The following is a 16,237-nucleotide window of genomic DNA, read 5'->3' on the forward strand; positions in this document are numbered from 1 at the left end:
GTCTAATCTGTTTTCTTCATTCCTGTGTCCTCAACCCTGAGATAACTACCTAGCACAAAGTAAATACTCTATACATCTTTGGTGCATAAATGAAACTTATCTAGCTAAGCCTCACTTCCTAGTATGGAAGATAGGAGAAAACATATCTACCACTAGAGATGTTGAAAGGATTAGTGTGTTAATGCAGTAAGGCCCCTGGCACCAGGAAGTGTCCAGTAAAGGTACCAGTTACTGCCAGGGCCATGATTATTATCCAGCTCAACAGGGAAGAAGGTTTAAAAACTGATAGAAGCCCCCTTCCGGAGTGGAACATGCTTCCAGTTGGAGTGGATCCTTCTTTGTGCCCCTGCACCTGAAAATTTTGGCAGGGCCGTGGGCAGCGCACTCCAGAATTGCAGAAAGATAAAACAAAAACAAAAACAAAAAAACCCAACACAAAACAGACCTCATTCCTTCTTTGCAAACTGTGCTTCAAGCAATTCCTATTTATTTTCTAGTTCTTCATCTCCACTCACATCTTAATGCTTCCTCCCATTTCATTTTGATTTATTTTGTTGTTGTTCTTGGAAGTTTTAAGATGAGTAATAAGTTTATTTTTAGCTTTCCTTTTTTAAAGATGATGGCATTTGGGGCTATACAATTTCCTCAAAGTATGGACTTAGCTATCTATCATAGATCTTGCCATGATATGTTCTCTCTTTTTTTATTTTTTTTTAATGTTAACTCTTCTTTTTTAAAGGTTTCATTTATTTATTTGAGAGAGAGAATGAGAGAGAGAGAGCATGAGAGGGAAGAGGGTCCGAGGGAGAAGCAGACTCCCCGCTGAGCGGGGAGCCCGATGCAGGACTCGATCCCGGGACTCCAGGATCATGACCTGAGCCGAAGGCAGTCGCTTAACCAACTGAGCCACCCAGGCGCCCTGTTCTCTCTTTTTTTAAAAGATTGATTTATTTATTTGAGTGAGAGAGAGACAGAGAAAGGGGGGAGGAGCAGAGGGAGAGAATCTTGGAGCAGACTCCCCACTGAGCATGGAGCTGAAAGCAGGCTCAATGTAGGGCTCGATCTCATGACCAGAGCTGAAACCAAGAGTTGGACACTTAACCAAATGAGCCCCCCATGATATGTTCTTATCCCTGCTTTCTAGTTAGTTTGCAACTGCATATTTTATTTCCTGTCAAATCCTATAATTAACAGTTAATTTTTTAACTAAAATTCTGTATTTCTTGATTAGGACACACTTGAAAGTATTGGTTGTACTGGATTCCCAGTAGAAAATATAAGTCTTATAAAAACCAAAGGCCTGAAGTTGAAAATGAGACACACAACACTCAGAGGCACAGCTACTGCGTTTCCATCACAAAACACCCAGGCAATGAGGCTGGCTGATCATTTGTGTGGGTCCCTCCCCGGAGGTCCTCCTTTAACAGGAAGACTCCAGCCTGCACACCTCATTCTAGAGTGTTCCTGCACTGGGAGTGAACCCCAAACTGGTGCTCAGGGACTGCTCGGCTCACTGTGGTGCATCTGTTAGTACTTGCAGAGAACACAATTTGCCACTGACCATGAGAATGAGACCCCTGAGAGCCATACTCACTACACCTAAAAGGACTCTTTACCTTATCATATTGCTACTATAAACTCACCTTTAAAACACAAGGAATTCTGGGACACTTGGCTGGCTCAGTCGGCAGAGCATGAGACTCTTGATCTCAGGGTTGTGAGTTCAAGCCCCATGCTGGGCGTGGAGACCGCTTAAAAAAATTAAAACACAAGGAATTCTATCTTTATAGTTACTTATCTTTTTAAATGTTTTAGGAGAGGTTCCACTGATCCACCTCCTCCAGGATGATGTTTCATTCCTGGGTTCATTATGAGGCAAGTTATTCTCTTCTTCCCCAGGCCTTAACCCTGGCCTGCACCCATCCTAGGTGGGCACTGGCTTAATCTATGAGAGGAAAAGCCCGCACCGAAGGTCCAAAGCCCAGTGCTCCACCTAGGAATCAGGCCCCAATCAATCACTAAAGCTTACCTTAGCAAGATCCCCTGCATTTCCAAAGCAAGAGACCCTGGCCAGGGATGCAACCACAAAATTATCCCATCTTTCCCACACACTGAGAATTCTGTCACCTCCACGAAGGCCCCGCTGACTCACCGTGGGAGCTTGGGCAAGTCATTTAACCTCTCTAGATCTGTCTCCTCATCTACAAAATGGGTGTAAGAGCAATCCCTCTGAATTGCTGTGATGGTTGAATGGGAGAATGTATGTAAAACACTCAGCATAGGATCTGACACATAGTAAGCGACGAATGTTAGCTTTTCATTATTATTTTTATGGTGGTGGTGGTTAAACTCAGACAAGGTTCCCAGATACTCTTTAATGGATTCCCAGCTCCAGAGTAGTTGCAACAGCCCTGAAAAACAAACATAATTTCATAGAAAAATGGGAAGCCTTAAGTAGAGTGCTTAGGGGAATAAGAAAAAGAAAAGCAGTATATATCTACCTGTAAATATAACATAATTAAATATTTGTTAATATATGATTAATATAGACATAAATACAAATAACGTTTTGGCAGGATCTCCTTAGGGTCCCAGAACTCAAGGTCCCCAAAGTTGCTACTTTGGCTTCTTATTTATAAGCTTTATATCAATGTGATCAGCTGAGTATGGAACCAGGAGTCCTTTGTATGTTCTTTAAAGTGTATCACATGGGGCGCCTGGGTGGCTCAGTCAGTGAAGCATCTGCCTTTGGCTCAGGTCATGATCCCAGGGTCCTGGGATGGAGTCCCACGTTGGGCTCCCTGCTCAGCAAGGACCCTGCTTCTCCCTTTGCCCCTCACCCTGCTCGTGCTTGCTCTCTCTCGCTCTCTCTCTCAAATAAATAAAAATCTTTTATAAAAAATTAAAAATAAAAAAAAATAAAGTATATCACATGTAAGGTTCAGTCAGGCCAGGAATTAATGCAGATGATGTCTGTCCATTCTGTGTTTGATTTTAAGGACATCGTGTTCCATGTCTGCCAATCAGATTCTGTACTACTGTGGGTGATAAGCGAGAGTCCCTAAAAAGTCAAGAGGGGTTTCCTGCTTCAGCACCACCAGGCAAAGCAAGCTGGCAACCACACACACATACACACACACACACACACACACACACACACACACACACACTCGGCTCTCAGATGTATTTTAGCCTCAGAATGTTCTTGAAGAATATTTCACTTATTTGACAACATAAAAATCAATTGTTATATAATTAACAAAGCTTGGGATCCCTGGGTGGCTCAGTCAGTTAAGCGTCCAACTCTTGGTTTCTGCTCAGGTCATGATCTCAGGGTCGTGAGATCAAGCCCCGCCTCAGGCCCCAAGCTCAGTGCAGAATCTGCTTGAGATTTTTTTCCCCCTCTGTGCCTCCCCCTGCTCGCACTCTATCTCTCTAAAATAAATAAATAAAATCTTTTGAAAAATAATTAGCAAAGCTTATAGTTGTAGTGATGGGTATTTAATGTTGTCTACAAAAATTTAGGAAAATGAATTTGGGTGTGTAGATTAATGTGACCCTTCCAAAAAACAGTTTGGTCACACACACACACACACACACACACACACACACACCCCTCTTGTTATATCAAAAGTATGAGGTATATTTATATACTTTGAGCTAGTAATTACAAGTCTAACACTGCATCCTCAGGAAATATGCTTAAATAAAGTATTTATCTTAAGGATGTTTATTATACTCATTTATAAAAATGAGTATTGAAAAAAGCCTAAATGTTCAACAATGGGGAATTACCAAGTAATTTATATCATCCCCACCTATTGGAATATTTTGCAGCCACTGAAGTTGTTTATAAAGAGTTAGCTATAACAATAATGTAAAAATCAATGTAGGCTAAAAAATCATAATTATGAAAAAATAACTAGGCAGAGTAAAAAACTGAAAGAAAGTTGATTCAAATGTTATCATGGCTTATCTTGGGACAGGAAGCTTATAAGCAACATTTTTCTCCTCTTTTTTTGTTTTCTAAATTTTATAAAATAAAGGTTTTTTAAATGAAACAATAGACTTTATTTTATTTTATTTTTAAGATTTTTGTTTATTTATTTGAGGGAATGTGAAAGTGCGAGAGATCACAGAAGGAGAGGGAGAAGCAGGCTCCCCGCCGAGCAGGGAGCCCGATGTGGGACTCGATCCCAGGACCCCGGGATCAGGACCTGAGCCGAAGGCAGACACTTAATGACTGAGCCACCCAGGCGCCCCTAGACTTTATTTTAAAAAAGAAAAAAAATGAAAGTCTAAGAACTAAAGGAGAAAAGGAAGAAAAAGAAGGAGAGGACATTTGCTTTCTCCTCGCTCCTCCTCCTGACCCTTGACAGGTCCTGACCCGAGGGACTTATCCAGAGGAAGGGCTTGCATGCCGTGGGTACCTCACCAAGGTTCAGCATCCCTCCACGGCTTACTAAACTCTTAAAAACTGGCCAGCTGGGATAGGATTGTACTGTTTTCCAGCCCCAGTACAAAGAACAGGGTCTGAGTACTTAATAAACATTGAACTAAACAGAGTGAGACCAACCTATATGGGCCTGATTCCAATCGTTCTTTCCAAGAGGACTTTCCGTTTCAGTACCCATTGCCCATCCCTGGTGCAAGACAGGATCAAAGATTCTTACTGCCTCCCAGGCTGACTTACCCAGGAATCCAAATGTTTCATCTCTCAAATAGCCCAGGACCCCCAAGACTGCCAACCTGTCCAGGCCGTCGAAGCGCATTGCCAAAAATACAAACTATGATTTGGATAGACTGAAGACAAATTCTTGGTAATTCAAAGGAGGGAGCAAATCAGTATCTTCAGAGTAAACTCTTTACTGCTGTGCCACCAGATAACCGTAAGTTCCTTCCCTGCAAATCTCCTATTTATCACACATGCACCTCTACTCCCAAGTCAAAAGCATCCCCTTGGACAGCTCACATTCCTGCAAATTGGTATCTTTTTGTAGCAATTTGGTTTATTATCACTGGTTCAGGGTCAATTTAGAGCAGATTTTGGCAGGCTTTTGTGATACCAATCTGCCCTGTTGTTCTCCTTATGGAAGACACCTGCTTTGCCAGGAAGATGCATTAGTTGTGGATGACTGAGTAAGAACACAATTAAGCTGTCAGAGTTTCCACTGATCCCTGCTGGGCCTGGAAACATTAAATCTCAGGGATGCCCATCTCTTAGATTGGCCACAGAACCTGTCCAAAGGGTCCTACTGCATTCCTTCCCACATTTAGTGCCAGAACATTCAGTAAAGATATGGGGCACTTGGCAAAGAGATCAGGAATTGAGAGTTCCATGGATAGTCTCTAGGATGGTTATTTCCTCCCCCATCCTCCCAGAATCATGTATGTCTACCCTAAGAGAACTCTGGAATCGGCCTACAGTCCAAAGAGCTCCCAGAAGTCTCAACATTGCCAGACAGGTTGAAACGTCCTTCGTGAGGGTTCAGCCTGGCTCCAACTTGGGTCTTGGAAAGGCTTCTATTTTTTGCTGGCCAAGGTAATAAAGAGAAATGCATCACACATATCCTCAGGAGAGGATGACTGTCTCTGGGGACGGAGGGGGTCACATGTGAGACTTCCTGAACGAATAAATGATGTCTTTCTATCAGCTGTGCCGGCCTTACCCACCATGAGTTACTCCAGTTATAACCAGAGAGAGCTTCCAAGAAGAAACAGGGAGGGACCAGTTCTTGTCCTTGGTTTCCCTCTCCTTACCCAGCTCCCAAACTACCAGAGACTGCAGCTGCTCCGCCCCTGGCCTTATAAGTCCCCCTTCATATGTGATGTGGTGTCGTGGGAAGAGCACAAGCTTCGAACCCACATCCACATGGCCACAAACTTGGCTCTGACCTTCACAAGCTGCAAGACCTCGGGCAAGTTACTTAATCTCCATGTTAGGTTGCACCTGACACCTTAGCATGGGGGTTTTATACAGTTGTAGCCCCAAAGACCTGGTAATGTCTTCAGAGATATTAAGTTCTTTTAAATTCAATTAAGATGCATTAAGATAGTTCCTTCCTTCATCCTACACCAAGTCAACAGGTCATTCAGGTCTCAGCTCAAGCGTCATTTCCTCAAAGAGCCTTCCCTGACCACCCACTCTAAAGCACCCCATCTTCAGTCAGTCATGAGCACATCACCTTTTAGATGCTATTTCATTTATTCATTCATCTATTTGGTTAGTTGCTCATTTTCTGACCTGTGATTCCTACAAGCTTTATAAGAGCTGAGAGCTTATCTGCTCCCGTCGACCACTGTATGCAGTGTATATAGCAGTTCCTGAAACACTGAGATAAACATCTGTTGGACAAACAAAGTCAAAGCGTGGGCTCTAGCTGAGAACATGTCACAGTGTGGAGAGTGAGAGGCACCGACACTGTACTTTGCTGTGGGACCAAGGCTTCGGGAAAGCTTCACAGGTAGATCACATGGCCCTCTCAGCCAGCTATGGCTAATTTCATACGTCAGCTTGACTGGGCAAGGGATGCCCAGATAGCTGGTAAAACATTATTTCTGAGTGCGTCTCTGAGGATGCTTATGGAGATGAGCACGTGAACCGGAGATGGAGTAAAGACCACCCTCACCAATGTGGCAGCCATCATCCAATCTGAGGGCCTGAATAGAACAGTAGGTAGAAGAGGGAAAAATTTGCTCTCTTTACTTAAGCTGGGACATACATTTTCTCCTGCCCTCAGACACTGGGATTCCTGGTTGCCAAGCCTTCACACTTGGACTGAATTACATCAGCGGCTTCCCTGGTTCTCTAGCGTGCAGATGGAAGATCCAGGAACTTCTTGGCCTCCATAACTGCATGAGCCAATCCTATTTCATATATATATATACATACACACACACACACACACAGTTTGTACAAATATATATATATATATATATATATATATATATATATATTTAGAGAGAGAGAGAGAGAGAGAGAGAGAGAGAGAGACTCCTATTGATTCTCTTTCTCTGGAGAATCCCAACTAATATAGCTCCCTAGACAGGAGGTCTCAGCAGGTGGCTCAGAGCTCAGGGGTAAGAGCTGCTTTGCACAGAATTCACCTTAGTTTGCCTCCACAATCTCTCAAAGTCTCTGGTAAGCTGCTAATCAAGGGGAGAAGCTTCCATCACATCAGACCATGCTGAGACCCTGTCACTCTGGACCCCTTAGAGGATACCCTCAGTGCTTCACTGCATAAGTCCAGAAGTGAACAGAAGAGTAGGAGGAAACCCTTCTTGGAAAGGATGGTTGGAGGCAGAAAGAGCCAATTGCGTGTTTTCCCAGCCACGGAAATGGAAAGCACAAGCCTTGGGCATGTGCCACAGAATACCTTCTGTCTAGCTGGGGAGCAAGATCTGGGCTCAGTTATCAACTTCTGCTTAACATGTATTTGTTGAAAAAGAGAAAAAAAAATCAATCTCTAGGAAGAGTAAAGGTTTTTGTTCTTTAGAGGAAACTAAACCAAAGTGACATTTTAAAACACAGAGGTAATCTGGATAAATACAAATATAAAAATAAAGTGCAATTTTCCCTCGTCAAATTATAATAATTAAAGTAATTGTCCATACTGACTCAGGTAAGATAAAATGGCATGCTCGTACCTGACTATTAGGATTATAAATTAGTATAGAAATTGTGGAAAGGCATCTGGAATCCTAGAAATATTTACTCCAGGTCTGCCACCTAACGTTTGCACAAGCCATGTTTTTGCATAACCCCAAGGGCTACTATTCGCCTTGCAAGAACGGCAATGCAGTTGCCGAGACAATTTCCAGTAGATAGCAGCCAAGTGTCTGAAGGAAGGACTGCCTCTTTTTAATGTGCACAGGGTCGCCCCATCAGCTATTGGCAAGGGTGGTTTACATACATGGACACAGTGGCTCCATCTCTGTGGAATCCACACGAAGTAAAACATTGCCCAATATGGAAAATGTTTTATTTACAGAGATGTTCATCACAGCATTATTCAAAAATTGCAAACAACCTAAATGTCCAATAGTAGAGAAATGATTAAATCAACTGCAGTGTACACAATTGAAATTTATGAACTGCTTATAATAACATGGGAAAAAGCTTCTGTGATCTTATCATTATAATTTTATACGAATGGATACAAAATTGTGTATACAGCATGATTACTACCATGTAAGGCAAACAAAAAATTTTAAAAGCTATTCATAATAAAAAGGCAGGACGGTAATAAGCCAACATATTAACAGTGGTTGTTTGGTGATAGTAGGTTTGCTGGTGCTTATTTTTGCCTCCCTAATTTACTATATTTGACAAATATTTTAATGAGCATGTATTCACTTTATATTGAAATCTCCACCAATAACTATTTAGAAGCAGAGAAGAGTTAGAAATTAGAGGCAGAATCCAAACCTTTCGAAATTCTGTTGCTGAGACTCTGTGGTATTTTAGTATTTGTGGAAGACCTTTCAGCACCTGGGCCAAGGAAATTATTTTACACCACCTGCTCCAAGAACCGCCCCCCCCATAGGAGCAGGAGCCTAAAGAAGGAGAGAGACTGCAGATGACATGAAACTATATATAGAAAATGCTAAAGACTCCACCAAAAAAACTATTCAAATTGATAAACGAATTCAGTAAAGTTACAGGATACAAAATTAATATATAGAAATATATTGCATTTCTATTCACTAATAATGAAGTAGCAGGAAGAATAATTAAGAAAACAATCCCATTTAAATTGCACCAGAAATAATAAAGCACCTAGGAATAATTTCACCAAGGAGGGGAAAGACCTATATCTGAAAACTATAAGACATTGATTAAAGAAATTAAAGATGACACAAATGTAAAGCTATACCACACTCATGGATTGGAAGAATTAATATCATGAAAATGCCCAAACTACCCAAAGCAATCTATGGATTTAATGGAATCCCTATCAAAACATCAATAGCATTTTTCACGGAACAAGAACAAATAATTGTAAAATGAGTGTGGAATTACAAAAGACCCTGAATAGACAAAGCAATCTTGAAATAGAAGAACAAAGCTGGAGGTATCAAAATTCCAGATTTCAAGATATACCACAAAGCTGTAGTAATCAAAACAGTATGGTACTGGCACAAAAATAGACACATAGATCAATAGAACAGAATAGACTTTCCAGAAATAAACCCACATTCTATGGTCAATTAATCTATGACAAAGGAGGCAAGAATATACAATGGAGAAAAGACAATCTTTTCAATAGATGGTGTTGGGAAAGTTGCACAGCCACATGCAGAAGAATGAAACTGGACCAATTTCTTACACCATACACAAAAATAAGCTCAAAATGGGTTAAGGACCTAAATGTGAGACTTGAAACCATAAAACCCCTGAACAAAAACATAAGCAGTATCTCTTGGACATCATCCTTAGGAACAAATTTAGGGCTATGTCTCCTCAAGCAAGGGAAACAAAAGCAAAAATGAACTATTGGGACTACCCCAGAATAAAAGGCTTTTAAGCAGCAAAGGAAACCAACAACAAGAAAAAAAGCCACCTAGTGAATGGGAGAAGATATTTGCAAATGATTTATCCAATAAGGATTCATTATCCAAAATATATAAAGAACTTAAACAACTCAACATAAAAAAAAACCCAATTAAAAATGGGCAGAGGACCTGAATAGATATTTTTTTCCAAAGAAGACATATATATGGCCAACAGGCATATTAAGAAGTGTTCAACATCACTAATCATCAGGAAAATGCAAAGCAAAACCATGTAATGTAAAATACCATATGACCTAGTAATTCTACTTCTAGTTATTTATCTAAAGAAAACAAAAACACTAATTTGAAAATATATACGCACCCTCATGTTCACTGCAACATTACAATAGTCAAAATATGAAAGCAAACTAAGTGTCCATCAATGGATGAATAAGAATATGTGGTACACATACACAATGGACTATTATTAAGCTGTATAAGAAAATGAAATCCTGGGACGCCTGGGTGGCTCAGTCATTAAGCATCTGCCTTCAGCTCAGGTCATGATCCCAGGGTCCTGGGATCGAGTCCCACATCGGGCTCCTTGCTCAGTGAGGAGCCTACTTCTCCCTCTCCCTCTACTGCTCCCCCTGCTTGTGCTCTCTCTCTCTCTCTCTGACAAATAAATAAATAAAAATCTTTAAAAAAAAAAAAGAAAGAAAATGAAATCTTACCATTTGGAACAACACAGATGGGACTTGAGGGCATTATACTAAGTGAAATAAGTCAGAGAAAGACAAATACTATATGATTTCACTTACATGTGGAATCTGAAAGATAAAACACACAACAATAACAACAACAACAAGTTCACGGATACAGAGAATAGATTGGTGGCGTTGCTGAGGAGGCTGGGAGGGATGAAGGAAGGTGGTCAAAAGGTACAAACTTCCAATTACAAAATGAGTCATGGGAATGTAAATGCCCTGCATGGTGACCATAGTTAACACTGTACTGCATGTCTGGAAGGTACTAAGAGAGTAGGTCTTAAAAGGCTTCATTACAAGAAAAAAAAAAAAGACAAAAGTTTTTAACTATGTATAATGACAGATGTTACTGTGATGATCATTTTACAATGTATAAAGATTCCCAATCATCATGTTGTATACCTGCAACTGACATAATGTTAATATCAGCTCTGCCTCAGCCTCTTCCCTGGCTCACCTTAACACTGGCCAAGACTCACCACTGAAGGAAATGCCATAAAGATGCACCAACACTCCAGAATGTCTGTTTTGTGTTAACTCAGCCTGCAAGACAAATTATTCCCTATGTCTAAGTAAGCCCTGCTTTTTGCATTTAAGCTACAGCTTTTTTTCTTAACCCTATCCACTTGCGTTCAACAAAACATCAACTGCACCTAAGCAAAATGGCTATAGACCCCAGTGCAGCTCCTGCTCAATGTTGCAGAAGATGTGAGTGCCATGCCTACACATGAATCCTTGTCACAGCTGGGCTCTGAATCCCAAACACGGAGCTCAGGCCTTAAGAACAGTACAAACCACTTCCCAGAAAGAACCAACTGGAGGATCCTGCCCAGGTTAAGCCCTAGCTCACCAGTGTATGGGTTGTCAGGAGGGGCCTTGAGCTCACTTCTAGACCAAGGTGGGAGGTGTCCTGAGGGCTTCTCACACATGCCACGGGACCCCTGCACTGCCTGGTATAAAATGACAGGCTAGTAATTGCTTCATTCTGGAAGGAATGGGAATTTGATGTGTGCAATTGTAATTAAGGGTGCCATTCCAAGACTTGTGGTCAATGCACCAGTCATGGCTGAACACAAAGAAAGGGGGCAAAGAGGGCACTTTCCTCTGCACTTGACCGTCACTGTGCATGGGACAGCACTGCCCTCCATTAGCCATGTTGAGTGCTTGAGAGTCATGCGCCAAGGAATTGCTCCATCATAACAGTTCCTCTAACTGCTTTCTCATTCTTTCTTCTGCAGGTCACCAACCAAGATGATTTTGAGTGCTTTACTTTAGCTAATGGATATAAAGAGATGCAACGGCATGAATATGCTTTTACAAATTCCACAAACTGCCTACCATTCAAGCTCTTGATATGCCTGCTCTGAGAGCCATTTCCTCCTCCATAAGTTGAGAATAATGATATAAAATCTGAGACATGCCTTCTCATGGTAAAGAGAGGGAAATGTATACAGGCACACAGGTATACTCATTTTATTGCACACGGTAAGGATATCACATTTTTTTTTTTTTACCAAATGAGGGATGGTGGCAACCCCGAACTGAGCGAGTCTATCAGCACCATTTTTCCAATAGCATTTGCTCAGGTTGAGTCTCTGTGTCACCTTTTGGTACTTCTCACAATACTTCAAACTTTTGAGTTTGATAACTTTGAGAGATTCAAGACTTCAGTAGAGGAAGTACCTGTCGATGTGATGGAAACAGCAAGAGAAACAAGAATCAGAAGTGGAACCTAAAGATGAGCCTGAATTGCTGCAACGTCATGTTCAAACTTGAACAGATGAGGAGCTGCTTCTCATGGATGAGTCAAGCATGGGGTTTCTGGAGATGGAATCCACTCCTGAGGAAGATGCTGTGAAGCTTGTTGAAATGAAAACAAAGGATTTAGAATATTCCATAAACTTAGTTGATAAAGCAGCAGCAGGGTTTGGGAGGATTGGCTCCAAATTTGAGAGAAGTTCCACTGTGGGTCAGATGCTATCAGACAGCACCGCATGCTACAGAGAAATCATTTGTGAAAGGAAGAGTCAATCGATGCAGCAAACTTCACTGTTGTCTTATTTTGAGAAATTGCCACAGCCGCCCCAGCCTTCAGCAGCTGCCACCCTGATCCATCAGCAGCCATAAACACTGAGGCAAGACCCTCCACCCACAAAAAGATGATGACTCGCTGAAAGCTCAGATGATGGTTAACATTCTTTAGCAATAAAGTATGTTTGTAATTAAGGTATGTACATTTCTTTTTTAGACATAATGCTATAGCACACTAAGTAGGCTATAGTGTAAACACAACTTTTATATGCGTGGGGAAACCAATAATTCATTTGACTCCCTTTATTGCAGTATTCACTTTATTACGGTGGTCTGGAACTGAACTCGCAGTACCCCTGAGGTGTGCCTGTATAAAGTAACAGGACCTGAACGAGTTGTTAATTGCTTTTTCTATGCCAGACACCATAGAGGTGCTTTCTATTAATCACTGCATACAATCCTCAGAAAGGTGCCTGTGAAATAGGATTATTTCCATTTGCTGATGAGAAAATTGTAGCTGAAATACCTAACATTGCTTATTCAAAATCACAGAGCTAATAAAGGGAATATTCAACCCTCCAACCCAGCACTCTCTGACAAATGACTACACCAACAGGTCTTTTACCATATATATGCACACACACAGACACAATGCAGGTACCCACTTAGAGGTAGACACAGAGGGCAAAAATACAAATGGAAGTCTATATGGCTTTGTGTATACACACCCGTCTGTATACACATTCTCTCTGGACTGAATGATGGGGACATAGAAGGCTGAAGCTCTTCATTGTTGGAAGTATTCGTATGGGTAAGTGGTTCCATATAGTCTACCCAATAGCAGAAAATCGAGTTGAAAGTGGGCAAAGCAGGCCCTTTTTCTGCACTGCCCTGGATTCTTGGCTACCTGAGCTGACAGTTGGCACATGAACCCCAAGGAGCCCTGGAACATCTGTCTGCTTGAAGGCAGTGGCTAGATCTGTGGCCAGTCAAAGACTTGTTCAGGGTTCTGGGTTTTTCATCCTCCAATGTTCTGTAACCTAAAGCCTGTCCTCAGTGGGGGTATGCTTGATCTTCTGAGTCAGAATGCTGAATTAAGGTAGGACACTGGGGTCGAACACAATAGCAGCACTTGGCCTTTAGCCACCTTTAGTGCTGGCACAGAGTGGAAACTCAGTAGGGGTTTGCTGACCAGCTGACTAATTGACTAACCAACAAGGGAGATCAGCAGCTCTAGCAGCAAATTCACTTCTGTGGGTAAAGATGGTTTATATATCTCAAGCCTGCTTCTCCTCAGAAGAAAACATTTGCAACTAATTTATCCTTAAACATATCATCTTCCCTAAGGATAGGCAAGAGGCCCTGGCTCAGCAGGCTGGTTGGCTCTCCCGCTTTCCAGATGGCATGGGCGTCCTTGAGCTAGATCCACCTGGTAAATTCCAGCAACCCACACAGGCACCATTCCCCAGAAGCTGCCTACAAACACAGGTGCCTACCCAAGGCAAGGTGCTGGTCTGCTCTCCTCATGCTGCTCCCATCTTCCTCATCCTCAGACTGCTGACCCCTCTCTATTATATCATATCCAGCTCTTTCCATCTGGCTACTCTTCTAATATCCTTTAGGCTTCATAGATTTGGCTTCTGCTCACATTCTGACTTTCTCCAGCTTGGTTTGACATCATTTGGAGCATCTGTTAAGAAACCCCTAGTTCACCTATGACCCCTCAAAATCTCACTAAAAAAAGGCTCTCTTCCTGTTTGCAACCTGAATCTCAGTCCCCTGAGCACAGTACAGGCTAAGAGAAGAGCCCACACTCACTCCAACACACACACAAACACCAAGGAAGAGGAGGAGGTGAGAGTCTTCCAAATATCCAGATTGCAAAGGGAAAGCATTCTTTCCCATGACTTGGCAGCTGTACTCCCCTGTGATGCCTCCAATTTAAATGTCAGTACAATTTGCCCTTATAAAAACACAGCTCCCCCCCTCACCAGGGACTGCATCTGTAACCACGGTAACAAATCCAGGTGCGGCAGAACTACTGCCATTTCTATGAGGATGGAGAGCACGGAGAGGGCAAAGGGAAAGAAAGGTTCTGACATGCATGCATCCTGGGGTCTGTCCAGAATCCACTTCTGTCCTCACTTAGTCCTGCTCTGGAGAGACCAAGAATATTCCATCTATTTCACAAGTAAAATGATCTCTTGCCAGTAGTAATACTCTTCTGCCTATTCTTCCACCTACTGTCAAAACCTCTATTCCATCTAGTTTATTTACCTAAAAGAAATAGTCAATTTCCAGAATAAAACAGTTAAGTCCATTGGTTAACTTGCCTAAAGCCAGAAGATCTCTCTGGGCAACAGAGCCCTATGTGTTTGAGTGTGCTTTTACAGTTGAGCAAGATACTGTGCTCTCTCGCTCTTGCTCACTCTTGCTCTCTCTCTCTCTCTCTCACACACACACACACATACACACACACTCATGCATACACAGGCAGAGGGAAGGGGAAGAGGGAGAAGATGCTAAGAATTCCTGTTCTTGAAGGGGGGAAGTCGGAGGGGGAGACGAACCATGGAGACGATGGACTCTGAGAAACAAACTGAGGGTTCTAGAGGGGAGGGGGGTGGGAGGATGGGTCAGCCTGGTGATGGGTATTAAAGAGGGCACGTTCTGCGTGGAGCACTGGATGTTATGCACAAACAATGAATCATGGAACACTACATCAAGAACTAATGATGTAATGTATGGTCATTAACATAACAATAAAAATAAAAATAACTTATTTAATACTAGCAACATTTATGCTTTTGCATGTATGTTCCACACTGTGCATATATGTATATAGGTGCACATCTCTGCATGACTATATATATTTGTGTGTATGTATGCAGAGTAGAGGTTTAATGACTTGCCTAACCTATAGTAAATGGCAGAGCAGGGCATGCTCAGGTTTTATGACTCCAAAGCTTTCTTTTCATCATACCATGCTGTCTCCCAAGTAGAATTTCAAGGACTATTCAAAGGCAATCAATCAATTAATCAACCTAAATGAAATTTGGCTGGCATAAAAATACACCCCAACCTAGGAAGCACAAAGAAGCAGCCACCTCTGTTGAGTCTCCAATATGGGCTGGTGGCAGTGCTGACCCTCTCAAGATCAGCCTGTCTTGGCCCCCGAACAATCTGTGTGCCCAAACCTAGGTGACCTTTTCCTGAAGGCACACAGAGAAATTACCAACTGTCAGAAATCCTGGGTACCTTTGAAGAGGTAGGAACATCCTCTTGAGGACAGAGCACAAATAAAAGAAGCCAGAAATAAGGTATCAAGAAAGAGTCTACCAGACTTAGGGCACACTCCCAGAGAGAATCTTTTCCTTGACTTTGTTGGCTCTCCTGCTCTCCACTTTGGCACCCACCCTCTTTACCTGTGACACAGTAGTACCCATTTATTCTATTGTTGACTTTCAACTTTACCTGTGCTACCTGAGCACTCTGACCTTAACTGGTTCAGTTCCTAACTCCATTACTGACGTATCCTTGAAACTCCACTCTGCAGACATTAAGACCTAATCATTTCTGTGTTTGGACACAAAAATTCGGATCAACTCAGTCACGGCCACCACCATGGCAAGTGGTGGGCTCAGCTCCCACCACCTTCTTTGACCCATTTATCCCACTTTCCACAATGGACACAAAATTGACAAAGAAAATAGGACTGAACAACACTAAATGCTAACATAGAGGTGGCTAAATACCAACCAAACCATAACAGACAATCTATAGAGCCTTCCATCCAATGACATCATTATACACATTCTTCTCAACTACACATGCAACAATCTCAAGGGTAGACTATATTTTAGGTGAAAAAACAAGTCTTAATAAATTTAAAAATACTAAAATCATACAAACTATGTTCTATAAATGCAATTAAATTAAGTTAG

This window comes from Eumetopias jubatus, unplaced genomic scaffold (genome assembly GCF_037043125.1).
Source record: "Eumetopias jubatus isolate StellerSeaLion01/CBP00866 unplaced genomic scaffold, mEumJub1_p1.0 scaffold_17, whole genome shotgun sequence".
NCBI lineage: Eukaryota > Metazoa > Chordata > Mammalia > Carnivora > Otariidae > Eumetopias > Eumetopias jubatus.